A 27,989-nucleotide genomic window follows, 5' to 3' on the forward strand; every position below is an offset into this window, starting at 1 on the left:
GTACCACTTCCTCCTTCCCGGCAACAGCATCTGTGTCAATGGAAACTGTCCTCGCTGGCAAACCAGCGGCCTGTCAGGGCTGTGCCTGACATCTGTACCACTTCCTCCTTCCCGGCAACAGCATCTGTGTCAATGGAAACTGTCCTCGCTGGCAAACCAGCGGTCTGTCAGGGCTGTGCCTGACATCTGAACCACAACCTCTTTCCCGGCAACAGCATCTGTGTCAATGGGAACTGTCCTCGCTGGCAAACCAGCGGCCTGTCAGGGCTGTGCCTGACATCTGTACCACTTCCTCCTTCCCGGCAACAGCATCTGTGTCAATGGAAACTGTCCTCGCTGGCAAACCAGCGGTCTGTCAGGGCTGTGCCTGACATCTGTACCACAACCTCTTTCCCGGCAACAGCATCTGTGCCAATGGAAACTGTCCTCGCTGGCAAACCAGCGGTCTGCCAGGGCTGTGCCTGACATTTGGGCCAAGCACAAACAAAATCAAGAGCATCATCAAACAATTCTGCCCACTTGTGCACCAAAACCTACCTGATGAACCAATACCGAGAATGGCACTCAAAAAATCGAAAAATCTTAGTGAATGGCTAACTAACACATGTCTGTCTCCCCAAAAAAGCCACCAGAACGGGCCTATGGAACTTGAGAGAAATGACAGGCCACCATCCATGTGGCAACTGGTCGGCCTGTAGATACACAAGCCAAACAAAATCTTTTCAGATTGCAGGCAAAGACTGGACTCCCCGACAATTCACGAATTGTAAAACACCCAACATGATCTACGCTATAGAATGCCCATGTGGGCTTCGCATTGTAGGGCAGACTAGCAGACTTGTACATAAACGCATTGGAGAACATCGCTCGAGAATAAGATGCCGCTCTGATACGGCACCCATGGTCGGCCATTATCTTCAATTCCAACACACACAAGACCAAATTAAATGGTGGGTCTTAGGCAAAATACCTCTAAGATCAAGAATGCTCTTAACTACAAAGAGGCATGGTGGATCTTTAAGTTGCGTACAATGGAACTTGGCCTGAATGAAGCCTCCCCCTTTGAGAATGACCATGACAATTGAAATGGCATGACTCCACCACACCACTACCAGCGGTACAGTCACCCTGAGATGTATAACAGAATATAGACGCACATATACACAGTTCCATAGGCTCAAAAACGGGAGGTTTCCAACATGTCCCTCTCTCCACCCATACCTGGCTTCCCATTATGTATGCCACGCGGGTTTCCACATACAGCCAGGCATCCTCTGACACCAGCTGCTTCCCCGGTACCATCTCCAGGACAGCACACCAGTCATTCCCCCCACTCCTATACAGAGTCTAGGAGTGGAGCAGGACACCAATTATATGTGTGCCCGGCCACTTTAGCAGCACAGGACAGTTCGTGCTGCAAAAACCAGTAACTGTTAGAGAGCTGGTCAACCTTAGGTTCGAGGTTCTAGTACATACCTGATCGGTTAACCATCACTTGTAGTAATGGTGTCAAGCATCCACCTTGGTAGACACGCCTTAAGTCACCATGCCATAATACCACTTTACCTTCCAAAGCCAGTTGGCATTTTTCGTCAAGGGATCGCCGCCCACAAACCCCCCCCCCCTTTCTCCCTCTCCTTTTCTTGTCTTACAATACCCTCAACAATTCTGAGGGTCCCGGCCTGCGCCATTAGCCCCACCACGCCAGCTCAGAGGAGTCTTTCAAGGGATCCCCCCCCCCCCCCCGAACTGGCGTAGCAGGAGAAGGCGCAGCAGGCGGGCGCATTCAAAGTCAATCGGGTGCTGAGTACCCAATTGTCACCAAATGCGCCCCCCGCGGGCGCCTTCACCAACAAAAGGCACCTTAGCCCCCCCCGCCACGCCAGCTTTGGGGAGTCTTTCAAGGGCTCCCCCGAGCTGGCATGGCGGCGGCAGGCACCTCATTGTTAGGCAATGCGCCCGCGGCAGCGGAGCGCATTTAGGAACGATAGCGTGCTAATGCACCCTAGTCATAGAATTGCCTCCTCGCAGGAGCGAGTGTCACTGCGTGGCCACGCCCCCTGTTGACGAGGGGCGCGTGGGGAAGAGGGGTCTCCAATCCGCCCAGGGCGCTGCTGCCCCTAAGGCCGGCCCTGCCTGCAGCAATACTACCTTTACAACAGGGAGTTTCCATAACAACGGTGGCATGCCACATACCTCCACTGACGACGCATTCTGCACACACTGCTTGTTTGCGCACGCGCCCTTCCATCTCCACCGCAACTCTAGACAGTGAGCTGATCGCCCACAACAGTACGAGGACGCAGCTCACCAAGCCCGAATTTTTCGTTTCTGACCTACGCTCTACAGCGACCCTTACGCTGCAAGTATGCCTTTCACTGCCACCAAAATATGCGTCCACAAGGAATCCATTTCGGAATAGAATTCACCTCTATTCCATACTAGACTACTGAATTCTAATCTTTTTTTGTATACTTCCTATCTCTTTTACAACTAATAGGGAGACTTACACGCCCTTCAGCCCATTTTTCTTCGACACTGGGCCATCCTCTGAGAGTACTTATCGCCAATCTCGGACAACACCATCAGAGCACACTTGTTAACAGCCAGACCGGCGGCCCGCACACAGCAATTCTTTCCATTGATGGTCACGTGGACCTCGGATTAGGTAAGAACTACAGCATTTTGAAGCTTAAACTGACCACCTACCCAGCAGAAAATACACAGTGCTCATGTTCTTTATTCACAGCTTGCACTGAGGTTCACCCATGCAGAGACTTCCCATGGCTACTATCGGAAGCATCATGAATTAAGAGTACCTGCTGTCCCTACTGGGGAGACTGACAGCCCCAACTGTTGCACTTCTTTCCCCCTCCTCTACTCACCGTCCGGATCCAAAAGCACAAGGTCAGCGGAACTACTTTTTAAATACAATTTTCTGTTCTGTCTATGTCCTTTTATTGTTCCTGACCCAACATGTATTGTTACACTACACCTTAGGGAAAACCTACACTAAGTAGACTTTGTTTCATTTTATGTTCACATTGTGTAGGGTGGCGGTATTTGCATTTTGCCGTACACCACGCATACCTATGCGGTAAAGAACGTGGTCAAGAAATGTTGGCCCCCTGTGAAATTGGAGCTAACAGATGAACCCTTTCCTCTGTTTGCACTGACTAGGCAGAAACGTTTGAGGGATCTGTTTGTGCGCTCCAAGCCACAGGCCTACAGGAATAGAACTACTGGGTGGGATTTACGCCCACTTATAGAGCATTTTCCCTGTGGAGGTTGCTCTGCCTGTAGATACACGAAGATAATAAAGGAGTTTGAAGTGAGAGGCAGAACATTGAATATCCAAGCTCATACCAACTGCAAGACACCCAACGCTATGTACTGAAGTGAGAGGCAGAACATTAATCCAAGCTCATACCAACTGCAAGACACCCAACGCTATGTACTGTGGGGAATGCCCATGTGGCCTCAAACTCAAAGTTGTATGTCAAACATCTAGGCCAGTCCACATACGGATTGTTGAGCATAGGTCCCGTATCAGGGGCAAAAATATCAATGCATTCTTGGTATCCCATTACATGGAACACGGCCACTCATCGGAAGATGCGAGTTGGTGGGTCTTGGAAGCCCTGCCAAGGAATGTAATTACACCCTGCAGTCTGAATTTGGCAGAAGCAAGGTGGATACATCGTTTGGATACCATAGAAAGGGGCCTTAATGAAAGTAACTCTCAACGCTGATGAGCTTTATCTATCATTAAGCACTTGCTTTTATGACTATCTGGTCAGTCTTGCCTGTCTCTAAGGTTGCATTTCCATTCCTCCCTTCCCAGGAGACCTCATTGATGCACAGGGCATCTTTAACTTTTGATAGCAAGCAATAGCATAACAGGCACGTTATGCCATGCCTCCTGGAGCTTGACATCTGCGGATCAGCCTTATGGTTCCCTTAGGGGGTTAATATGCGATGCATTTCAATGAGCCAATTTCTTGCTGCAGCTAATATAATTATTTTCATCATGTTGGCTTTGTAATCATCAGCAAGCAGCATGGTCTGTAGACAAATATGGGCTATGGAACAGGATGGGTAACTAGTAATGGAATAGCCCCATTTCATTTTCCATGAGCCACTTTCGATACGATCCTAAGTGAGTGCATTGCGGGCCCTCTCCAGTCCCATTTCTATTTTTCTCACCTTTACGGCTGGGGGTGTGTGGAATTGTGCCGCCGGCGCCTAAATGGAGCGCGATGATGCCACGGCCGTACCTAGCAATTTTGGCATATGGACGGCCGAAGCGGAAGACTTAGCGGCACCACGCAGGTAAGAGACTTTGATGCGGTTTTGGCACGTAACATCTATACGGTCACACTTATGTTGCAACCGCATTCTGTTCGAGATGGGCTGATATTACTGTTTAGCCGAAGTCTGAGAGGAACAGTAGAGGGCCAGTGGTGTCACTGTTTCTGGGTCCCTGCATACAGGCTGTCTGTGCCTGGGTAATTACGTGACTTTGTCTGAACTTTTAGGGCACTCAGTATATCTCTTAACTCATTCTGTTTCCTCTGCAGCCACATGAGGGCCCTGTGATGGGAACTTGGAGCCCTTAGACATGTACAATAGTATTTTTACTTGATTTCAGTTTGGGATATGTGACACGTGACTGCTCAAACATTCCCGTGACCGTGCTTCCTCCTTGTGAAGTTGGCCCTCACCAATGGATACTATGAACGGGACGGCATTGCTTAGTACTTCCTTTTTCTGATTCAGCTGAGTGGCATTTTGCTCCCCACCCCCCTGATCTCAGGAACGAAGGTGATTGAGACCTTTAATATTGATAAGATCAATATATTCACATATATAAGTGATTTGATGGACATTTCTCTCTTTCCTCCTGTAGTGAAATTGGAAGCCTTGGATCTAGGTAATAACAAAAGGAGTATGCATATGGAGTTGACATCTCTGAAGTGACAACCCTTTTGGGAGCCTTCAGTTACTCCACATATTAAGTTGAGCTTAATTATCAACTTTTGGCTGTGGACGCATTGGGCCTTTTGAGTGATTTGCACGGCGACGTTGGTCTCTATCCATTGCCACACGAAACCACGGGGTGGTTCAGCTTTCCCCCTTTTTCTTCTTTGCTTAATAATCAGTTTCCTCAAGTATGGTTAGGAAAAGTTTGCACACACACATGGTGGCGGATTTTAATTCAGTGTGGTCACACATTACGGGTGAAATAGGCTACTTTGATTCTATTGATAAATGCAGGCATAGGATCTTGGTGTTTTTGGTGGAGGTTTCCCTTGTATTCAATTTGTTTGATAGTTTTTGCTTTTTGGTACATTTTTATTAATTTTAGACAGGTTTTTTTTAAATAAAATAGAATTTTTTATATGGCAGTAAAATGCAATTTATCACATCCACAGAGCTCCATTTCCCTAGGGGTTCTGATGAAGGCAGTATATCCGATTTCCTGCCGAAACATCTTTCTCACAACTCTGTGCCATCAACCTCCACGGCTCAACATCAGAATTGAGGACGTAGACCTGGGATGTGTTTTCGGTCTTAAATAATAATTTTTAGAATTTAGGCTAAGTGGCACTGTCGAATTGAGGATGTCTGTGATTTATTAGACAGATAGGGCCAGTAAGATAGTCCTTGTCTGTGCTTCCTCAAACTGAATCATCGTACTGTGTCACGTAGGTTTGAATCGATTAATTTGATACCTTCATGTATCTATCAGATCGGGGATCTGTTCCCCTTTCTTTCCTCACTTTATTTCACATTATTCATTCACAAATTTAGAAGAGATGACATTATTGTGAATGGGTTATGGTTTATATGCGTTTTATATAAGGTGGGGTATGTGTATCAATATTTAATGTATGAATTTTTCATATTGCTTTATGTATTAATTTATGTCTTGGCTTACCTGTATAATTACAAACAGATTTAATTAGCATTTGTAAGGGTGAAATTGTAGGACCTATGGCCTAGGCAATAAATTATGAATGTTTTAATGTAACAAAAACACTACTGTCTGTGTGTGCTGTTCTTTGAGGCAAATTAGAAACCCATTGAATATGGCCAAGTTGATGCAAGAACTTGGCCTTTGAACAAGTTGGTTAATGGTTCATTTGAGGGACTCCCCTTTGTGTGTTAGGTTTACTACTCATTCGTCCCCCGGATGCCTTTTGAGTATTTATCCCTTATGTGTAACACATTGTGTAGGGTGGCACAATCCAGAGGCCCAGAAGAAGGCATCATACCTGGAAGCCGAAACGTCCCTAAATCAGACCCCATCACCAGCCTGTTGGCAGCTAAATCTGGGAAGCTTTTTCCCGACGTAGATCAAGGATTGGTAATTACTAAACTACTGTGAAACACCCCTCTCTTTTTTTTAAAAGGATGATTTGAAAGGATCATGGTGATTTCACCTCCCTATAGGACAATAACTTTGTTGACTGCTCCTCTGCACCTTGAACGTCCTCCTCTCTAGAACTACTAACAGATGGAAGTTGTTCATCATTATATTATTACGTTGTTTATTTTTTTCTTTTTCCTCTGTTGTTTTCGAAAAACTGCTGTTACTGTGTTTCACTAATGCACCTCAACAGCCCTATTTTCATTTATTTTCTCTGACTTCTTTGAAATTAATGGATGGTTCTTTTGACTGTAAAGTAATGTCCTTTCTGTCTGTATGTAAATAATTTATGTCACACAATTTTGAGACCAATGCTCAGTATTGATGTAGATTTTCAGACATATGCATACTGCTTTTGTCTTTCTTTTTCCTAGCAAAATGATATGTATCACCTTAATTCTCCTACTACCATTTTACTTTATAACATGTAATTAAATTCATGCACTTTTTGATACCTATGAGACTATGAATAAGACTGTGATTTATTGTAAACTAGTCTTAGCACTTTACTGTATGTGAGTACTATAAAAACTCTCATTTTGAGTCATTTGCGATTCCTTGCAACACTGATCAAATTATAGCAGAAAAATACAACATACAACATTAAAGGTATGTTCTAATCCAAAACCGGTGGCTACCATACCCCCTAGTTATACACTGACATCTGTACCACAACCTCCTTCCCGGCAACAGCATCTGTGTCAATGGAAACTGTTCTCGCTGGCAAACCAGCGGTCTGTCATCGCTGTGCCTGACATCTGTACCACAACCTCCTTCCCGGCAACAGCATCTGTGTCAATGGAAACTGTTCTCGCTGGCAAACCAGCGGCATGTCAGGGCTGTGCCTGACATCTGTACCACAACCTCCTTCCAGGCAACAGCATCTGTGTCAATGGAAACTGTTCTCGCTGGCAAACCAGCGGTCTGTCATCGCTGTGCCTGACATCTGTACCACAACCTCCTTCCCGGCAACAGCATCTGTGTCAATGGAAACTGTTCTCGCTGGCAAACCAGCGGCATGTCAGGGCTGTGCCTGACATCTGTACCACAACATCCTTCCAGGCAACAGCATCTGTGTCAATGGAAACTGTTCTCGCTGGCAAACCAGCGGTCTGTCATCGCTGTGCCTGACATCTGTACCACAACCTCCTTCCCGGCAACAGCATCTGTGTCAATGGAAACTGTTCTCGCTGGCCAACCAGCGGTCTGTCATGGCTGTGCCTGACATCTGTACCACAACCTCCTTCCCGGCAACAGCATCTGTGTCAATGGAAACTGTTCTCGCTGGCAAACCAGCGGCATGTCAGGGCTGTGCCTGACATCTGTACCACAACATCCTTCCAGGCAACAGCATCTGTGTCAATGGAAACTGTTCTCGCTGGCAAACCAGCGGTCTGTCATCGCTGTGCCTGACATCTGTACCACAACCTCCTTCCCGGCAACAGCATCTGTGTCAATGGAAACTGTTCTCGCTGGCCAACCAGCGGTCTGTCATGGCTGTGCCTGACATCTGTACCACAACCTCCTTCCCGGCAACAGCATCTGTGTCAATGGAAACTGTTCTCGCTGGCAAACCAGCGGCATGTCAGGGCTGTGCCTGACATCTGTACCACAACCTCCTTCCAGGCAACAGCATCTGTGTCAATGGAAACTGTTCTCGCTGGCAAACCAGCGGTCTGTCATGGCTGTGCCTGACATCTGTACCACAACCTCCTTCCCGGCAACAGCATCTGTGTCAATGGAAACTGTTCTCGCTGGCAAACCAGCGGCATGTCAGGGCTGTGCCTGACATCTGTACCACAACCTCCTTCCAGGCAACAGCATCTGTGTCAATGGAAACTGTTCTCGCTGGCAAACCAGCGGTCTGTCATCGCTGTGCCTGACATCTGTACCACAACCTCCTTCCCGGCAACAGCATCTGTGTCAATGGAAACTGTTCTCGCTGGCAAACCAGAGGTCTGTCATGGCTGTGCCCAGGGCTTTAAGTGGGGTAAGAAATCGAGAGGGGGCCCTCGTTTGGGGGCGTGGCTTCTGGGAGGGGCGTGGCCTAAAAAGCACGCAAATCGTAAGGTCTGCACACAAATATATATACATGTTATATATCTGTGTGCGTACCTTACTATGGTATGTGTACTTTGCAAGCCATCTTTTCTAAACATAGAAATATGTTACATATTTCTATGTTTAGAAAAGATGGCCTGCAAAGTACACAAACCATAGTAAGGTACGCACACAGATATATAACATGTATATATATTTGTGTGCGTACCTTACGGTTTGCGTAGTTTTCAGGCCATGTTTTCGGATTATAAAAGATGGCTTTGAAAGTACACAATTCAAGCCATCATTTATAAAGCTTTGACTACGGACAAAATTGTCCGTCGGCAAAGCTTTATAAAAGATGGCTTGAAATGTGTACTTTCAAAGCCATCTTTTATAAACCTCGAAATATGTCGAGGAATCCCCAGGTTCGCAGAGGGTTAAAGACGCCTCGGCGACCTGGGGAAACAAAGGAACAGTAACTGCCTCTGATGACCCCTCGCGCGAGGGGTCACCAGAGGCAGTTACTATGACTGACAGAAGTGGCAGCCAGGCACAGCATCGCTGTGGTTGGCTGCCACTTCTGTCAGCTAGCCTGACTCCATGGCAGGCGCATCTCCCGTCGCGGCTGCAGCCGCGACGGGATAATGCATCCCGCCAATGTTGCGTGCGGTGGGACTGGGGGCCCCGGCAGGGCCCCGGCTCAGCCCCACTTTTTGGAGACTGCCGGGGCCCAGCCCCGGCAGGCCCCGGCCCACTTAAAGCACTGGCTGTGCCTGACATCTGTACCACAACCTCCTTCCCGGCAACAGCATCTGTGTCAATGGAAACTGTTCTCGCTGGCAAACCAGCGGTCTGTCATGGCTGTGCCTGACATCTGTATAGCGGTGCCTTCAGCCCACACTGGGGACGCCAGTTGTAGGACGCCCGTGCACCACAGGACCTTGTCAGCATTGCTGACAGTCGTTGGACACGATCCAACTAGGGAAATGAGATCTCTGCGCTGCGGGTGCCCCGCCAGTGTGCTCCAGGGTGCATGCAAGCTTCTTCAGACAAATTGCCAGTTGTTATGGGTAGCCGGCAGCGACGGATGCCTTTCTGCCTGTTGCCTTGACATACAGACAGGAGTCAGTGAGTTGGGTGGTCAACTGGCACACGGAATGCCATGCACCCTTTTTATTTAAGCCATCACTTGGTGTGTGCCAAACACGTGACACTGCACGAGCCCTGGAGGGGCTTAGGTTACAACAGTTGTCCCTAAGTGTGTGCGCTCGGACTTCATGCCACCCCTGCATAAGTAAATGTCCCACTTAGGCCACCCCAGTCAAAAGAGTCTGGACACGCCACTGCCACCAACAGGCACTGTTGTTACAGGACCACTTAGAGTTGTGTATGTACTCTCATACAAATCAATTAATTATGGGCACTCTCGCATATTACAGGTGCCCCCGTGGCCCCATGTTAAATCTATTAACCATTAAGTCCTCTGGTTAAATGTATGTATCCTCATTCATACCAGCTATTCATATCTGCCATCATCCCGGGAGGATAGCTCAGCGGCAACGTGTTCACCTTGTTCCGCGCTTAGAAACCTCCGGGTATTTAAGTGTGTTATAAATACGCAAACTAAGACAAAAATTACAATTACGCAACTAAAAAAAAATATGAATAATTCCTGTAACAGCGCCTCGATGCCCGCGGGCTGCAAATAAATAAATAAATAAATACACCAGATGTATTAGGTACCTGATGGACCCTGGTACATGTAACGTAAGTCTTCTACATACATCACAATTATGTTTCCTCGTCATAGACCCCAGAAACATAATTAGAATTAAGTTGTACCCAATCGTGTCTTACGTGTACTATCATGTCACTACATCCAGGAGAGTAAGTCACCCTCGGCGCGAGAGAAAGAGAGAGAAAAACAATAAAAAGGCGAAACGTTAAAATGTGTGTAATGCTCCCATTTCATTTCCAAAGTTTCAAAATCAGGGAAATCTCAAGAATATTTTTTTTTTAAATACAGAGCTGCAATGGCCTGGAAATGGAACGTTGTGGCAGGCGAGAATTCTACCACTGAACTACCAATGCCTTCCATGAGAAATAGTCGTCATACGAAATACTGAAAAATGAATACGTTGGTAGGCAAAGAAGATACATTATGGCTGGAAACGAGTGCAAAGTGCAGGTAGAGATTGCGCAAAGAAGATACATTATGTTGCAGGTAGAGATTGCGCAAAGAAGATACATTATGGCTGGAAACGAGTGCAAAGTGCAGGTAGAGATTGCGCAAAGAAGATACATTATGGCTGGAAACGAGTGCAAAGTGCAGGTAGAGATTGCGCAAAGAAGATACATTATGGCTGGAAACGAGTGCAAAGTGCAGGTAGAGATTGCGCAAAGAAGATACATTATGGCTGGAAACGAGTGCAAAGTGCAGGTAGAGATTGCGCAAAGAAGATACATTATGGCTGGAAACGAGTGCAAAGTGCAGGTAGAGATTGCCATACAGTCACTAATGCTTCCAGATCGCAAAGAAGGCTAAGACGCCTTGACATGCTAAGTGCTTGCAAGCACAGCCCCATCAATGTTTCACACAATGAGAGCATCCTCAAAACTCACACCTGTCAGGTACTGGTCATGCTCGACAGACAGCGGGCACTGCGCACCCACCCTGCAGACACAAAATCCATCAATGCTTCACAATTTGAGCCCTGACACATTGCTCAGGCATACCGGGGACTGATCCATACATGTTTGACATGATAAGAGCAGGCGCAGTGCCCACATACAGCAGTAACCGATGCACCAACGTTGGATATGCGGAAAGTAGGTGCAGTGCGCACACATAGCAGGGACTTATCTTCCAAAGGTGAACACACTGAGGACAGAGATCTCACATGTGGCAGGCACCAAACCAGAAATGCCTACATCAGAGCAGGCATAACACAACCAGTTCTTTACGCTGAAAGAGCAGGCATAGTTTTTCCATATGTAACCAACATAACCATAGATTTACTAAATGGTGCAAGCAGTAGGCAAACTAGGCCACTGCCTGTGGTGCTGTCCAGCAGGGGCTGCCAAGGTGCAGGCATGTCTCTCCACTTTCGTGAAGGCCAAAATAGATGCTAACCAATCTTAAAGTAACTGCATCGTTTCCTCTTGCAAATCACAGTGGTCACATTTCTAGGCTTCTCTAACATGGCAGTGGTAACAGGGCTCTTGCCTACTGACATTTAGGGTGCCTGTAGTATACAAGAGTGCCCATGATTAAATGATTTGCATGAGAGTACATACACAATTCTAAGTGGTCCTGTGAGAAGTAGTGCCTGTTAGTGGGGGCTGCAACATGCAAATTGTGATGGGAAATCCGTTTAGCACATGTGACTAGACCCGGCCACTCAGTTGCTGCGCTCACCTTCCAAGCCTCTACTTAAGGATTGTAGGCCAGCTCCAGGCAGACAGCATTGAGTAGGCTGCTGGTTGTGGCCAGGCCCTGCCACTCAGTTGCTCCGCCCACCTCCTGTTTTCTGGTGCTGGCCAATCCTGTCGCAGTCTCCACCTCTACTATTCCCTCCCAAGCCCTTTGTACGGCTCTGGCTTCTCACTTCACCTCTAAAACTCAGGACATCCTGTCCTCTCTCTCTCCTCTCTTTCCTCTTCCTCTCCCTCTATCTCTCCTGGTCCCCTTCTAGCTGCCTCTCCCTCTCCTCCTACTTTCTCCTCTTTTTCTGTGATCACTCCTGATGATGTCTCTAGACAAGTCCGATCTATAAAAGTGTCATCCAAGCAGTTGCTCCTCCAGAACCATCAAGGACCACAACAACACCCTCGCTCCAGCATTGGCCGTTTTCTGCAATCACTCTTTTGCCACTGGAATGTTCCCCTCTACCCTTAAGCACTCCCTTGTGCACTCCCTCCTGAAGAACTTCCGCTAATCCTTCCTGTCCGACAAACTACCGCCCAATCTGTATTACTCGTTTCCTGGGCAAACTCTTGGAACATCTGGCCATCTCCCAGCTTACTCTCCACACTGAATCACTAATCTCTCCTCTAGCCTTCCTTTTGTCCTCATCCTCCTTGATATTTCCTCTGCTTTTGACACGGTCAATCATGCCATTCTGATCAATCATCTCCATGAGAACCTAGGCATCACTGACCAGTCTCTCGCATGGCTGACCTCCTTCCTCCTGGACTGACACTCTCAGATCCAAATGGGGTACTTTCTCTCCACCACCGCTCTCTCCACATGTGGTGTTCCCCAGGGCTCCAACTGCTCAACCTGGCTTTTCAACCTCTATATGGCCCCTTTGGCCCACCTTATCTCTACCTTTGCCTCTAAGTTTCAGTGTTATGCAGATGACACTGAGCTCTTCTTCAAGATCCCCTCTGCCTCCTCTCTTCTCTCGCTCATTCCTGACTGTCTATCCGCGATTCAGGAATGGTGCGCTTGCAATGATCTCTGCCTCAATGGCAGCAAGACCAAGATCCTCCTCATTGGGACCCTTCCTCCTTCCTTTCCTCTTTCACTCTGGCCACCCTCCTCCGGCCCTCTCCATGCGCCTTCCTGTGAGGCAAAAAATCTTGGGGTCATCTTTGACTCCACTCTCTTCTCTCCACACATCACAGAGCTCTCTAAGAAGTCCAACTACCAGCTGCACCTCCTAAGAGGTATTCTTCCTTTTCACGCTTTCCCCCAGAAGCTCACCATCTCCAGAGCCCTGGTTCTCTCTAGGATGGACTACTGCAACAGCCTATTTCTCAACCAGCCTTCCTCTACTCTCCTCCCTATGCAACTAATCCAAAATAGGACTGCAAGACTTGTCCTTGGCCTCAAGCACAGGGAATGTATCTCTCCAGCCCTGAAATCTCTACACTGGCTCCCGATGGCTGCAAGGATCAAGTTCAAGACCCTCTGTATGTTCCACAAGGCTTTCGGGGCCGGCGCCAACACTACATCCAATTCTCTCTTCCTAAACATCTTCTTTCTCAAGCCCTTCGCTCAGCTACCTCCAGCTATCTGATGGTCAAACGCTTCTCGAGGCAGAGAGTGGGAGGTAGATCTCTCTCCTCTGCAGGCACTTCCCTCTGGAATGGCCTCCCTGCCTCTCTCAAACTTGAGTAGGACCACCTCAGGTTCTGGAAGCAGCTAAAGTTCTTCCTTTTGCTTCTGCTTTCTCTCCTTCTCTCCCTTGCTGACCTACCTAGCCCCTGCCCTGACAGGTCACCTGGCTACCTTCTGAACCCAAAGGGCACCCTCCACGACCTGTAAGCACCTGCACTGCCTCCAGACCTCTGTGCACTTAGGGGTTGTACCTTTAACCCTACAGTCCCCTGCCACCATGCACTACCCAAAGCCGGCTCCCGTGGCTGCACTAACTCGGAGCAATGCTGCCCTGATCACACTTTCCCCTTGCTCTCCCGCGGCACTTCTCCTCTCCCCCTGCCCCTGCACTTGCGTGATCTGAATGACACAAGGCATAGAAAGATTGTTTGTTTCGTCCTCCCTATGTCTCACTACCTTGTCTTGTCGTGCTTAGAAATACTTGTGTACAGGCGTGTTATAAATGACGCAGCATATCATATCATAAATGTTTGTTCCTGTAGTGCAGAGCAAGACAGCAGCTTACTAACAAACTCCACGCTCATATTACGGTGTTCAGCTAATGAAGCACAGGGCAAGGAGGCCAGTCGGGAGCCCTGGCAGTGTGCCCACCAGATTTGCATCAGATCCTCACGTCCATGTAAAAGGGCTTTGACTCAGTCAACAATAAATTTGTTGATATTACAGAAATAGTGCCTCTATGCATTCGCAGCTCGAAAATGAAACGTAAAGGATTAATGAAGCGGATGCAGAATCTGCTCAGCTGAGGACACCATCATAACTATGCAGGGAACCCAAAATACACTGGTTAAAGGCATTACGGAAGTGAAAACAAAGCGCGATGACCTTGAAACGCGATCACATCGGAATAACTAATGCATTGTTGGGGTTTGTGAAGGGGCATTGCGTGGGAATATGGAGCTCCCAGTGGAGGGCCTGCCGTGGGAGATACTGGGAAATCCAATGACATCGCCAAAGTTTCTGGTTGAAAGGGCACACCGGTCTTGGTCCCTAAGCCGAAACCCTGAGATTACCCAAGGCTGATAATAGCACATATTCTGAACTTCGGGGACAGAGATGTCCTGCTGAGTACAGCACGAGAGAAGAAAGAACTCAGATTCGAAGCCAGCATCATACTCCTCTAACCCGGCTACTCAGTTGCTGTTCCTTCTAGAAAGGCACTCATGCCTTGGAGTCAAGAATCTTCTCATAGAAAAAAAGATCCAATATGCAATGCTTTTCCCCGCCCATCTTAGGTTTCAATACAAGAGCAAAACATATTTTGTACAGTACCCGATGCAGCCATCTCGTTTATTGCAGCTAAGAACCCCACCCGCATGAATCCTGATGAAGTACGGGAAGGAGAGATGATTACAAAAATGGCACTTGGTGGTCGGTGTATGTGCAGGCGATGCAACTACATGGCAAACCTGTGTTGGGGATAGCCATTGGTCATGCTGCCCTGTATGGCTGTGCCTCATATGATATGATATGATATGATATGATATGATATAATATGGCATTTACAACGCGCCTGTACACAAGTGTTTCAAGGCGCGATGAGGTAAGGGAGGGGGAACAGAGGGAAGACAGAGACAACGATCTTACTAGGCAGGTGACATTGAGATTGCGCAAGTGCAGGGGAAGGGAGAAGGAGAAAATTGTGGGGGTAAGGGCGAGGGGGCAGTGCAGTACAATTAAAAATAAATAGAATAAATAAAAGCCATTAAGTAAAAATGCAGCCAGCTGGCGGCAAGTGCAAGAGTAAGTGCAGACATCAGGTGTCAAGTGCTGGTAGGGGGCTGTAGGGATACAGAAACAGTCCCCAAGTGCGGGCAATGCCAGGGAGGCAGAACAGGAGTGCAACTGGTGGGGGAGGGGACTTGGGCCCGAGATCAAAGGGTGGCCAGGTGACCAGTATAGTTTCAGCCATGAGATCAGCAGCGGAGAGGAGGAGAGAAAGCAGAAAAAAAGAGGAAGGTTTTGAGGTGCTTCCGGAACCAAAGATGGTTCTCCTCAAGTTTCAGGGAGTCATGGAGGCTGTTCCAGAGGGAGGCCCAGCCGAAGAAAGAGATCTACCACCAACTCTTTGCTTGGAGAAGCGACTGACCCTGAGGAAGTCGGAGACATATGAGCGAAGAGCTTGAGAAAGAATATATTTCGGAAGAGAGAGTTGAAGGTATTGAGGCCCCAGGCCCCAGAAGGCCTTGTGGACAATGCAGAGGGTTTTGAACTTAATCCTCACAGCCACTGGGAGCCAGTGCAGCGATTTCAGACCTGGAGAAATACGATCACTGAGCTTGAGGCCAAGGACAAGTCTTGCAGTCCTGTTCTGGATGAGTTGCAGAGGGCAGGGAGTAGAAGCAGGCAGATTTAGAAAGAGGCTGTTGCAGTAGTCCAGCCTAGAGAGAACCAGTGCTCTGGAGACAGTGAGCATCTGGGGGAAAGAGAGGAAAGGAAGAATACCTCTGAGGAGGTGCAGCTGGTAGTGTGACTTCTTAGAGACATCAGAGATGTGAGGAGAGAAGGAGAGTGTGGAGTCGAAGATGACCCCAAAGTTTTTAGCCTCACAGGTGGGAGCAGGAAGAGGGCCAAGAGAGGCCTGCCAGAGAGTGACAGGAAAGGAGGGAGCAGATGTGTGGATGAGGAGAATCTCAGTCTTACTGGCTTTAAGGCAGACATCATCACTCCTGGATAGCAGACAGACAGTCAGAGGCGAGAGAAGGAGAGGAATTGGCGGAAGAGAGCCTGAAAATTAGTTGAGTGTCATCCGCATAGCACTGAAAGTTGGGTCAGAGAGCGGCAATGCGGTGGGCAAGAAGTGCCAGGTATTGGATGAACAGTCATGGAGAGAGGTTAGACCCCTGGGGAACACCACAGGTAGAGATAGAGGAGAGGAAGGACCCAAGTTGGACCTGGGAGGGTCGATCAGAGAGGAAAGAAGTAAGCCAACCCAGAGCCTGATCCGTGACATAATATGACAAATTGGACGATATTCATTAGCTGGCATGTGAGAGGTCTGGGCATCCCGATCAAAGCCTGCAAGACAATGTGGCACTTACAGAGGCATTGAACCCACATCATTTTCCTGCAAGAGATGCATGCTCTTGCAGCCCAATTTTTGCAAGAAACTGGGGGGGAGGGTATCAGGGTTTTTTTACATACTACTCATCCCAGGCCAGAGGAATAATGAGCCTTATACATAGATCACAGCAGTTTCAGGAACTTGACACAAGGTCAGTACGGACTGGTGCACTGGTGCATGGTAAACTAAACCTGGCTGAAGAGCTGCTTGTGAATGTTAATGGCCAGAATATCGAAACTGCTGACTTTTATAAGGAAAGGTTTAGTTTATGTATGGGATATTCCACAGCTGCAGTGATTTGGGGAGTCGGCATGAGCACCATTCTAGACGGTGCACTAGATTGCACGGGCGGATTGCACAGAGGGTTGACACATGTGGCCCGTACCAATCTGCAGGGCATGGTAGAGGGAGACTACTTACATGAATGGAGAGTCCTACACAAGGTGGACAGGGAATACACATTTTACTCCTCACAGCAATGCATGCACTCCAGAATTGACATGTGGTTACTGTCATCTGTGAGATAGGCATGATATCAAGAGAGACATATACTGAAAAGTAATATTTTCAAAACCTTTATTTAATATAGTTCCGGGGTTGGTGTAATACCTAACTGGCCCTAACTCTAAAGGGATTTTTCCCTGAACTGATGCTTCTAACGACCGTCGATTTCCGTAAATCCAAAACCAAAGTTTGTCTGTGTCCAAGCCGATGCTGGCCCTCACTCTTGAACCAAATGTTACAGGGAGTCTTCTTAAAGGAAAATAGTGATTAAATAGAAAATAACAAGAACAGCTGGTTTCAGCTAATCTTACCAATAGGTGTAGTTCTGCCAACTCAAAATTAGTTCAAATGAAAAGGGTTGCCCTCGGAAGAGGGCTCTTGCAGCAAGTCAATAACTTTCACAATGTCTCTGGTTCTCCTTGGGTTCCCTTCCCCAAGCTTGCACTACTCTGGTGCCCAACAGAAATGCACATTTCTTGTCAGGCCTCTCAGGGTTGCCTTCCCCAAGTGCAGGCCTCTCTTTACAAACTACAACAATGTCTCTTGTGTAATTCTTGTTAGGCCTATCAGGGTTCCCTTCCCCAAGTGCAGGCCTCTCTTTACAAACTACAACAATGTCTCTTGTGCAATTCTTGTTAGGCCTATCAGGGTTCCCTTCCCCAAGTGCAGGCCTCTCTTTACACAGTTCAACAAACAAACTCAAAATTCCTCTTATGAGGATGTACTTTTCAATGTAAAGTTCTTCATGTGGCAGTATCAGCGACTTTCCAGAATGCCCAGTTATTCTTTCCTCCCAGGCACCACCACTCAGATCTCTCAACCCCTCTCCTTATTTGCTATACGTGTCCTCCTCTTAGCTCCTCTTCACAGGTGCTTCTTGCACCCCTTTTTACTTCATCTGTTTTTCATTTACACTCTTCCTCTATTATCGTGCACATTTGCACCTTTTTTTTGCTTTGCTTTCCTCTGGTTGTGCTTCTTGCACACTTCTCACTTTGTTGTGAACACTTGCACCTTTCCCTTTTTGCCTTTGGGTCGCTTGCAGCCCTCTCTTGCTATGGGGTTGCTCGCACCCTTTCCTTGCTTTTTGGTTGCTTGCATCCTTTCCTTGCTTTTGGGTCACTTGCACCCTTTCCTTGCTATTTCCGTGCCGCCAGCATACTTTCTCTGTTTCCTTTTCCGTCTATTCTTTAAAGATCACTTTCCTATTATCCTCTGTAATGGAGGTGCCGAAATGAAGATGAGGTACCAACAACTGAATGCAGTAGGAGGCAGCCCTCCACTGCCACTTAAAGCCAGGCAGAAAAAATTGTATGGAGTGAGTTAGTATTGTAAACATGTGAACATATAACTCATAGGGTTAAAAGACATTAGTACTTTTAAGGGTGTTATGTGTATAAGATCGAAAATGCTTTTATCATGGTTTAGTAAGTAGGCAAGGTACAGAATGCAACATATAAAAATTGAGTAGGAAAATGATATACATTTTTTCCTATACCCAGATAGAAAAGAACTCTGCCATTTATGTAACCAACAATGCCTTTAACTGACAATACCTTTATACAAGTAAAATAATGTATTTGACTCGCTACAGACAATTCAAGGTTGCATTGCCCTGTGAAAAACCAGATAAGCGCTCTGAAACCAGACAGTTAATTGGGTTATGTCTGAAAATTTAGCCACAGGAAACAGCTGAATGACCATATTTGGGGTAGAGTGGCCGGGAAAACCCTAGGATGGGTGCCAGAATGTATCTTAGTTTGAAGGTTTAAACAGATAAGAAATCATTGACTTGTGCACAAGTATGTTCAACGAAGAGTTTTGTCTGGACATGTTTCGAGAAGGTGGGGTTTTGAATCCTCTTTCTCTGACAGATATAAAAGGAAGCTCCGTTTTCAGCTGGCAGAGGAGTTTGTGTACTTGATAACAATGCTGTTTGTGTCAGTCTGGCATGAAATGAAACTTGATGAGCCTGACTCTGCCTTCTGCCTGCTGCTTGAATTGCTTTTGCTGAAATGCCAGAGGGTCCCAAAGGGTAACGGAGAGCCCCAGAGAGCAACAGAGGGCCCCAAAACATCCAGGAGAGCCTGATAGGATGGAACAGGTGAAGAAAAGCACGATTGAGGTCTTAGCACCCCGTCTTCATATGGCGAGTCGAACCAGGACGGATAAGATGATGAACAGACTGATCAGATTACTGAACAGAGTACATCACTTCAAGCCGAAAAGAACCTGGACAGTCAAGACTAAGAGACTAAGGTGAGCCATACTGTTCTGCCCAAGATAAAAGTGAGTAAAGGGGATAGAAAATAAGATAGGGATGGGGCAGACTGCAGCTGCCCTAGCTGATAGAAAAGAAGGTAAAGGGAGGGAGAACAGTATGGCAGAAAGATGAATATATATATATATATATATATATATATATATATATATATATATATATATATATATATATATATATATATATGGTAACTTTTCAGGGAAAAATAGCAATGGCAGTCCAGACTGGGGGAAAAACCAAGAAATTAACAGCATTTAAAAAATCACAAGAGTAAAATATTCATGGGGGGCCCCAGCAAAAGGTAACTGAGGGAGGTGGGATATGAACAAAATATAACATCAGAATTAGAGTATAATGTGTATATATAAGGAAAAAAGAATTGACTCAAGGTACCCGAGCAATAGAGAGAGTTACCAGGAGGATAACCGAGAAGAGAGAGATACCAGGAAGATACCTGAGGAGAGGAGATATCGGGGAAGACGCCCCGAGAGAGAGAGAGGATAAGCCCATTTCCCTGCTTTAAGACGGCTGAATGGAGTTTTTGCACCCAGATCCCACTTAATAGGGTGATTAGGACACCAAGAGAAATTTAAGATTCCTTGAAAGGGGTGAACTCGCGTTTTGTAAAGAAACGCTCATATATAGGGGTAGGAGTGTACCTTCAGAGGCAGGTGACACTAGGAAGTTCACTTAAATGTAGCCGGCCGGAGTCTGTCTGATTTTTGTCACATGTCATATTATGATTGTGTGTCTAATTGTTATATGTTTTGGCTGTTCATTTGTTTCATTTTATGGCTTAACTGTCTGTGTGCACTGTAAAACATTGGAAATAATATAAAAAGATATTCTCAAGCTAATCTAAAAAATTGGCATTCAGCCAAGGTTTTGAAAATGCCAAAAAATTACAATAATGTAGATGACATGATTATATGACTTAAGGCACACAAATTCGTGGTGATTTCCCCTCAAAAAAGTCAAACAGTACTGAGATAAGTGTAAAAAGCTTTTGCACTTGTAACCATAAATAAAAAATGTTTTCAAACTAGCAACTATTGAGTTAAATATGTGATTTCCTAGTACTAGACAAGATAACTAATGGATCGCGCTAAGTACGGTAGAGTTTCGCATTAAAATGACTGAGTTACAGTGATTTATAGAAGTGCTGTTACGCTCGCTGAGGAAAGGAATGCATTGTGCAGAAGTATTTTTTTACTGTGAAGGGTAGAAAAGTCCTGTTCAAATTATAATACTTTATCACTTAAGAAATAAACTGTGAGCCTGTGAGGTGCGTAAGATCATTGGTTTTTAGATAGGAAATGAGTGAATGATTCTCAAGGCGAAAACAGAGACTGGTGAAATGCTACTCAAGGTTTTATTTGCGTTTTAATTGGGAAAAGTGTTGACAAGGATGTCTCGCTGAAGTGAAACAAGCTGTGTTTTTTTGTTGGAATATTCTGTTTGGGGCTTGCCTGCCACGGTTTAAACGATAGGGGTTTTTTTATATTTCAATTTAGCTTGCATTTGTGAGATGACAGAAACATAAGTATATTTTGTTTAGCATGAAAAATAAGGTCAGAGCAGCTGCTTCAAAACACGCAATTGAGAATTAACAGTTTAGCAGGATGCAGCTAAATTAATACACGAGAAAAGAAAAATGCTTTAATTTACCCAGAAGCAAGGTTAAAGATGACCCATGAGAGCGAATAGGGTGATTCACCAAGAAAGGAATGCGTGATAGCTGTTCTTTGAGATAACACTGCCAAGCTAAGCAATCGCTCTATTAAATACAAAATAATTGTGCGTTTTGCAAGGCCATATTTATTGCATACAAGCAAGTGCAGTAAAAGACAGGCTTTATTTTATTAAAAACAATGTGTCAAATACAGATTACAGATGCGAAGGGTCATTCTGAGCATTGTTGCGCATTATGGAACAAATGCCCACACTTGGAAATGGAAGCATCTATGAGTGCAGTTGCAGCATACCCATTTAGTAACCCAGCAGTAAGGGGATACTTATTTAGTAATCTGGTAAATAAGCAAGCGATTTGTGTTTTATATGTTGCATCTATTTTGAAAACAAGTGCATTACATGCAAAATGAATTTGTTGCAGAGGACGAGTAAGCGAGCTTACATGTAGACTCAGCAATACGCAAACACAGGACACACAGAGGCACCTGGGAATAAAAGGTGTCAACCAAAAAATAAGAAATATTTTAACAAAACAGAAAAATGAATGTGTTACACAGTGGGACAGCCCCAGAGGTTGATCAGATGTGTTTAGAAGCGTTAAATGGCACTACTGTTTGCAATGCAAAGAGAAATATGGCAAGAAAAAACGATTTTGGTCTAATGATAGACATTGGGACTGTGTATCCATGGAGCACAGACAGCTTTTAAGATTACAGATGTGGCAGTCTTGTGAGGAAAATGTATCAGCTGTGGTGTGAATTCAATAGGCACCATTCAGTGGTATTTATGTAAACAGGAAGGCGCACATCAGCCCAGGGGCATTTTGGCACGAGTACAGAGGATGCAAGGGTGCAGGTACAAGAACAAATTAAACAAGAGAAGAATTAGCACATGGATGGCATTGCCGTAGCCAGCTTGGCTATTCATCATGATGAGATCACGAAGAGGCTTGGTTGAACATGAATGTTTTCAGCATTTTTTGAGGAAAAGCAATGTAAGATTCTTTCATTTCCTAGTACTAGGGGGAAGGCATTCCAGTTTTTAGGAGTCAGATGGGAAAAACTGGGGCCCCCAGTTGTGAATATCTAAAGGCAGACATATATATTGGACTGACCAGTATGGTCTGATGGACTTACAAGAGTGATTCACTCTGATAAGTATGAAAGGACATAGAGAAAAAGGTAAAAAAGGAATGTATTTGTTTGCTGATAGCCAGTTTCATGGCTTATGAGAGGCTTCTGAATGGGAATATTCGGTAGTGCCTAGAGGCATTATTCTGTGTGAGATATATTTTTTATTAAGGAGTTGTCCATGAGTGCCCAGAGAAGGGGCGTTGTAGTGATCCAGTATTAGTGCCAACTATAGTTTTAGCAAGGAATGAGCAATTCCCAGTAGAAAGGAAAGGCTTCAATGCATGAAGAACCATTTATTTATTTATTTAGTTATTAGAATTTATAGAGCACACAGTAGCCCTTAGGCATTGTGGTGCTGTTACAAAGAAGAAGCTTGCAGATTACAATGAAAATGGCATACACAAGTAGTTGCATGCCACAGCTTCGTCTGTAGTTATAGGACAGATGAATACATACTGTAGTTACAATGGATGAGTTGCATGTGTAGCTCACATTGGATAGAGTAGAAATTGAGTAAACACATGGCATAGAGGTTAATTAAACAGCATGGGGAACACGTATAGACACCGCTGGGGGAACTAATAAGGGTAGTTAAATAAGGTCATTTTGAGGGGTTTGGCGAAAAAATGAGGAGGGATGGTGCTCCTCTAAGTTCGCTAGAGGAAGCATTCCCTGGTTTGGGAACAAGACGGGGAAGCTTAGACCTCTTGCATTAGCTCTTTTGGTTAGTGGGACTTGTAGTTGAGTGACATGATGACTTCTTTTGGGTGAGGCTGAACTGACTCTATTAACAGCATCAGTTAGATATACTGGTGCTGTGTGCGACATACATTTGTGTATAATGGTTAGGATTTTGAAATTAACCGTTCCTTCACGGGTAGCCAGTGAGCAGCTCACATGGCGTGAGTAATGAATATCCTTTTCAGAATACTGAGAATTGCACACAGCTTCACTCTGCACTTTTTAGAGCCTGTGAAGATGTTTTGCTAGGATGCCTGCAAGGATGGCAGTGTAGTAGTCCAATTTAACTCTGATAATGACACAGGAAATGAATAAACAGTTTTGTGGGGAAAGGAAAGTGTTGATGGCATTAGTGAGTGTGGTAGTGAAGCGGAAGCAATGGCACTCAAATGATAAGTGCAACAGAACAGATTGTAGCATGTGACCTGGCATGACACGAACAAGTGTGAGTGGAGGAACACTCCTAAGGGTTGTTGTATAGCTGCAGAAATAGTGTTGGGATAGAAGGAGGTATTGGTGAATGTCATGAGATGTGGAGCAAGTGATTTTATATGGGGTTTTTAAACTAACGTGCGGGCAGGGGCAGGCATCGCCTTGCAGCTGAATGGTCTAATGTTATTCATGTTCTCTATTATTTTTTGACTTAGGAAGCCCTCTGAAGTTGAAGAGGGTTATTGGGTCCCCTGTGGCCTGCTTTTTGGGGAGTTTTGAGGACAAGTATAATTCACTGAATGGGGATTTTTGGGGGCTCCTAAAGGTCCTTTTACAGGAGCTCCACCTTGCGTGATAGGACAGCCTTAATGGTGTTATACCAGGGGTGGTATTTTACAATTTTTGAGGCCTTGGCGGCTGGCATGCAGAAAACATTTTGAAAAATAGTAAAAAAACCTTTTTGATTCAGGACGATCAGTTGAGATTCTATTATTATAGTATTAAGATGGTTGAAGAAAGGATTGAATGAAAAAGCATGAAAGCATGATGATGGTGTTTAGGATATCAAGGAAAGCATGTTTGTGTATCTGGGACATGCACCATTTAGACACAAGCATTATTTTGAGGGCATGAAAACGACAGAAGGCCAATGAGATTTTTTGGGTAAAAATGTAAGGATTTTATTATTTTGGCAGCATGGTAATATAGACAGCTGTATGACCCGGTGGAGACATAATGAAAGTATTTTATAAATTCAGGCGCAGGCCATGAACATTTATGAAAAAGAGGAAGAGACAGATGACCTCCAGGAAATTAGAGGCAGCCATAACGTAGGGAAACATGGCAAATGATTAAGAAGCAAACGGAATGAAATAAGAATCATGAAGGACGGTAAGGGTTCAGATAAAAGATTTAGGTTAAACAACGTCATAGATGACAATGCAGCCATATAGGGATTAATGGAGTATGAAATGGTACTTTCCTTACAGCATCACGCAGAAAAATAAAGGAAGTGTGTTTTAGTATACATGAAAAACTAAATAATAATGAAATAAATGCCCAACATAAATAAGAGATGATTATAATAAAGGGTTAAAAACGTTAGGGAGACTTTGGGCCTCTGTTACACAGGATCAGAAAAAAAACAAAATCAGGAAAAGACGAAAATGATTTATTATCTTAAATAAAAAATGAATAAAAGAAAAATTGAGGAAGGGAACAATTGGGCAAATGAATAAAAGGATAGGGAATAAACTCAAAAGCATAAAACGGACAAAAAAATCAAAAAATTTGAAAACAAATAGCACTTATAAGGTTTCCTGGCCAACAGAAGAAAAGGAGCGTAGGGCAATAAAAAGCATCAGTGACCATGAAGACTGAGAAAAGGAGTATAGCTAACAAAAAATTGGGTCAACCAAACAAGGGAAAATCACACACAAGCCATTTTAAGAAAATATATTGAGGTAAGTAAAAACAATTTTTTGAGTGCCTGTAATGATTTTGATTTATTTTACAGATAAATGTTATGGACCTTTGCGTGGAAGCACGAGAAATGTCTGCATGGCCTTAGTTAGGGGGGAAAAGAAAAAGGTAAGTACTAGTGCACAATAAAAGGGTGTGGACACACAATTGATCAGCACTAAAAGTAAGAGGATCCAGGTGAGTAACAGGAAAAGAGGTAGTAAGAGACACCATGTCTTCAAGTATTTCGCTGTTTTTCCCAAGTCAAAGTCAAATTGAAGGTGAGTAATTATTTTTTGTGTTGATGTGATAGGGGCATGCACATATTAGAAGAGGCAAACATTGTTGGGTATGATAAAAAATGGAGGCACATAGTAAGAATTGATGCCATAGTCTCGAAAAACAGGGGTAGACTAGATTAAGTTAGGCAGGGACAGTGTGCAGCGAAACGCCTTTGTTTTGTCTCCATAGGATGAATGCAAAAGCACAAGCAAAGGCCATGGTCCAACAGACAAGAAGAAATGAGGAAGAATGGCTGCTAAGCTGCAAGTATTTACTGCTGAGCTGAGGAAGTATTTACTGCTAACCAGGAAGCACGTGCAGCTAAGCTGAGCAAAGAACCAAGCCTAAACTAAGTATCCTGCGGGGTGGTTGGAAAATAGTTGCTTATGTGCACCAACGAATAGGGGAAAATGATCCAGAAAGTATTTTTTGATAGCAGAAAAGGAGGAAAGGGTTGAAGTTGGGAAGAAAACCTGACCCCTTACCAGTGCCGAATTACTTGTGTTCCTATTTTGACTTTCTACAGACAACGGTGGTCCCCAAGGACATTTCTGTCATCTGCTACGGACGTGCCTAGAAGACCAGAAAAGAAGAAGACATCTTTCTTTAATTGTTATTTTTGTCTCCTTAGGGTTGCATGTGTCTCCCTCAAGGGAAAAATGTGTCCTATGAAGGACAAATTGTTCTATTTCGAAACAAACTTAGCCAGCTGACACAGAGCGAAAGATGGGGGTGTATTTTGTTCTGCGGCAGGAATGACCCATAAAAAGGAAATGTTTAAATGAAAATGTCTTGTAGTTTTTTCTAGGAGGCAGGGGTGTCCAATAAGAGGGAATGTCTCGCGGTTTTTTAGGAGGTAGCGTATGAAAGCCAATGTGAACGAGAGGGGTTTTAAGGAAATGGTTTGCTAGGAAATGTGTTAAATTAGAAGACACATGTTTATTTTACAAAAGAAACTCATTCAGTTTTATATTACAGGTATACATCGAGGGACCTGTATGCCTTGGGAAATTAACGTCGAACCGTGTGAGGAAAGAGGGAGGTCATATCGAAACTCAGTGAAAGCCCGACGCAAAATTGATCGTCTGAATTTTGTCTGCAAAAGACTCCCCCAACCCTGTGTCCCCATGCAGAAACATCCCCTCTTTGGGACTCATTTGAACAATGTATTTATTGAAAGAGAGACACTTGAGTAAAAATTAACTCTTTGTGAAAAAGGAAAAAAGACAATGGATTCCTTGTTTTAGCATCAAAAGAACCTGGGAGACTGTCTGTGAAAACAGCTCAAAAGAAAGGACAAAGGTGACAGGACACAGACGGTCCACCGATGCCAAACTAAGATGAGTAAAGTGGAAGATGTGGAAGAAAAAAATGTGTGGAACAAGAGGGAAGGATACAGTTTGAAACATGTATGTATATATGCATGGGCAGAAGAAGAAGATGAAGGAGAGATTATATTTTTGTTGGGGTGGGAGCTGCAGACAAAATATGACATACGAAGAGAAAATGTGCTAATGGGTTATCTCAAAGCTTGACCAACCGCTCGAGTCTCACAATGGCTGTGAAATTATCTAAGGCATAAAGTTAGGTTAAAGTAAATGGAGAAAGGTAGTGGGGCTTAAATGAAAGGAGATAAAAGTAGTTTAGATACACACACATGTTCTGTTTTAAGAATAAAAATGCGTTAGTATGTGACAAATTATAAGATTGTGATAGGATGTTTTTTAGATAAGTATCAAGGAGGGTGGACATGGATATGGTTGAAAGTCATTGTTTTAACAAACAAGAACTTTAAATAAGGGGAAGTGTAATGTAGGTGCCGAAATGAAGATCAGGTACCAACAACTGAATGCATTAGGGGGCAGCCCCACCCCCCCACTTAAAGCCAGGCAGAGAAAATCATATGGAGTGATTTAGAATTGTAAATATGTGAAAATAGAACTCATAGGGTTAAAAGACATTAGTACTTTAAAGGGTGTTATGTGTATAAGGTCAAAAATGCTTTTATCATGGTTTAGTAAGTAGGTAAGGTACAGAATGCATAGTATAAAAATTGAGTAGGAAAATGATATAAGTTTTTTTCCTATACCCAGACAGAAAATAACTCTGCCATTTATGTAACCAACAATGCCTTTAGCTGACAATGCCTTTATACAAGTAAAATAATGTATTTGACTCTCTACAGACAGTGGCACCGTAGGTCAGCCAAGAGTTGAACAATTCAAGGTCGCAGTGCCTTGCAAAAAACCAGATAAGCGCTCTGAGACCAGACAGTTAATTGGGTTATGTCTGAAAATGTAGCCAAGGGAAACAGCTGCATGGGCATATTTGCGGTAGAGTGGCGGGAAAACCGTAGGATGGGTGCCAGAATGTATCTTAATTTGAAGGTTTAACACAGACAAGAAATAATTGCCTTGGGCACGAGTATATTCAACGAAGAGTTTTGCCAGGACATGTTTAGAAAAGGTGGGGGTTTCAATCCTCTTTCTCTGACAGATATAACAGTAAGCTCTGTTTTCAGCTCGCAGAGGGGTTCATGTACTTGATAACGATGCTGTTTGTGTCAGTCTGGCATGAAATAAAACCTGTTGAGCCTAACTCTGCCTTCTGCCTGCTGCTTGAATTGCTTTTGCTGAAGTCCCAGAGGGTAACAAAGAGCCCCAGAGAGCAACAGAGGGCCCTAGAACGTCCAGGAGAGCCTGATAGGATGGAAGAGGTGAAGAAAAGCACAATCGGGGTCTTAGCACCTCGTCTTCATCTCTTTACTTCTGCGCCGCTAGCACATCTTTCTTTATGCT

At 44.8% G+C, this 27,989-nt stretch overlaps 1 long non-coding RNA gene across 2 annotated transcripts; it reads left to right on the forward strand.

Annotated features, from left to right (window-relative positions):
• The first annotated feature begins 2,098 nt into the window (after positions 1 to 2,098).
• On the forward strand, positions 2,099 to 27,789 carry LOC138563716 (uncharacterized). 2 transcript variants are annotated; one of them, XR_011299698.1, is made up of 4 exons: positions 2,099 to 2,366; positions 2,501 to 2,668; positions 2,750 to 2,907; positions 25,381 to 27,789. It is a non-coding gene; the product is annotated as an uncharacterized lncRNA (long non-coding RNA). The 2 variants fall into 2 exon arrangements; XR_011299704.1 differs by having other exon boundaries at positions 2,100 to 2,366; positions 26,170 to 27,789.
• The last annotated feature ends 200 nt before the right edge of the window (positions 27,790 to 27,989 follow it).

Source organism: Ambystoma mexicanum, chromosome 1p (genome assembly GCF_040938575.1).
Source record: "Ambystoma mexicanum isolate Mex_15411 chromosome 1p, UKY_AmexF1_1, whole genome shotgun sequence".
Taxonomy (NCBI): Eukaryota; Metazoa; Chordata; class Amphibia; order Caudata; family Ambystomatidae; genus Ambystoma; species Ambystoma mexicanum.